General features: G+C 37.0%; 1 protein-coding gene across 2 annotated transcripts in view; it reads left to right on the top strand.

The window, feature by feature from the left end:
- The first annotated feature begins 1,244 nt into the window (after positions 1-1,244).
- SPAST (spastin) overlaps positions 1,245-1,955 on the top strand; it is an 87,395-nt gene continuing 86,684 nt past the window's right edge. For both annotated transcript variants that reach the window (XM_019527138.1, XM_019527137.1), the window contains exon 1: positions 1,245-1,351. The gene's annotated coding sequence lies outside the window, so the exon portion shown is untranslated. The remainder of the gene's footprint in view (positions 1,352-1,955) is intronic.

Raw genomic sequence — 1,955 nt, 5'->3', positions numbered from 1 at the left:
TAATGTAATATAGGGCTCCTATAGATGTGTGCAGAGCCTGCTCCAACATGCTGGAAATAGCAGTGGGGTGCTTTGAACTAAGCTCATCAAACATGTTTTATTTCAAAGCGCCCTGCTGCCATGTTTTCAGCATGAGGATGCTGATATGCATGATGTGAGGGGGCTTTTAATTAGCACGGCTCGCTAATTAAAGTGCCAGGTGCCATGTTCCTGAGCACTGGTAAAAATACCCAATGATAGGGCTACGTACTGTTGACACTGCCTATACATAGTGATTATACATGCCATGTCAGTAAAATAAACTCAAGAAAACGTGTGACATTCCAAAAACACGGTTAAGTTTGATGGAAGCATCAATAGTGTAACTACCGGATGAGAGGAGCACCTGCTCCAGGCACCAAGTTGCGGGGGGTGGGGGCAGAATTGCTCTCCCTTACCCCTCATAGAGTCTGCAGAGGGTGATGTGTATTTTTGACACATGATGCTTTTGTGTTGGGAGTGAATAACCAAATAAGTTTTTATAGGCATCTCTTTTGCATTATAAACATTGTGACACTATAGAAAATAGTTGCTTTGAAAGCAATAAAAATATACGCTGTAACATAGCTGTTAAGTCAGATATCTTTACCGCATCAATCCCTGTGATACTTTCAGTCATTTTTTTAAATGTTTATACTGTAATATTAGACTTTTCATATCAGTTATGTGTAAAAGAAAGATTAGAAAAGAGTGGTTTCTCTCAATCTGATTGTTCTAATTTGACAAGCTTTTGCCAGCCTATTTCACTGTTAGTTTATCTGAGAATAGATGTAGTCAATCCAGTTTCCTCTTCTGTTTTTGGATGTCTTTTAAAACATTTGGGGAAATGTTTCTGAAGTATTGGAAAGTGATTTGATGCTAGTGTAGTGCCTAAAACTATTTTTAAGATTTATTTAAAATTGTTGGTTCTTAGCTTTTTGAGATTCAAGGCACCCCTCCATGACTTTTGTGAACTGAGTGCCACCCAATTGTAATAAACAGTTTTTATATTATGGTGCTCTTATCTTACCTCCTTGCAGATGGACCCAGGCGATGGGTGCAGGGGTTCAGCCACGCAGAGACAAGCCTGAGGCTGTACTTATCTGCTTATCCTCATGCCTCATGGCACTCTGCAAAGGATCTTGTGGCACCCTAGGGTTCCATGGCACCCTGGTTGTGATTAGTGTTTAATTAATTTCTGAGTTTAATCCAATATGGAAACTAATAGGTTAATTTCCTTTTTCAGCAGGACAAAAGGAGCAAGCTATTGAATGGTATAAGAAAGGCATCGAAGAACTGGAGAAAGGAATAGCTGTTTTAGTTGTTGGTCAAGGTAAGACCATTTTTTAATCTTATGTAAAGTTTTGACTTAAATGACAAAAAGCACTTTGTGACATTTTCTCAGAAAAGGAGGAAAGTTCAGCAGCATTTCACATATGTCAGATGAGGGGGATCATTTTACAAAATGAACATTGTTTCAACTGGGTGCTAGACAAGTATTCGCAGAATATTTCCTAATGGACTTTGATGCTCTTTAACTTTTTTCCATCTAGCAAAATGAAAAACACTTATGTAACTAAATAAATTCTGTTTTGGTTTTAAAATAGAACTGTTGTTGTGTTAATTTTGTCCTAACCTATTTTTTTGATCCACTGTAATGTAAATCTTGATGAAGTATATTCAGGATATTCAAAATCATGGACAGTTTGGATCATGAAAATGTCCAGTAAAACTTATGTAATAGAAAATATCTGTTACTGACTTTTTTCTTAGCATGAATTCCAATTTTATCTTATAGTGTTTAGGTCCCTGGATAAAATTGTATATTATTGTTGCTATGTATTTTTATGCTCCATGAATATAACTCAAGATAATTTCCTTGGGCTGGTGATAGTATGCTTAATGGTTTTTCTTCTCTCTGCATGCACCCCCCACCC

This window comes from Gavialis gangeticus, unplaced genomic scaffold (genome assembly GCF_001723915.1).
Source record: "Gavialis gangeticus isolate Ggan-Ray unplaced genomic scaffold, GavGan_comp1, whole genome shotgun sequence".
NCBI classification, from domain to species: Eukaryota; Metazoa; Chordata; order Crocodylia; family Gavialidae; genus Gavialis; species Gavialis gangeticus.
The sequence above is the reverse complement of the archived record's forward strand: the minus strand, read 5'-3'. Positions and strand labels throughout refer to the sequence as shown.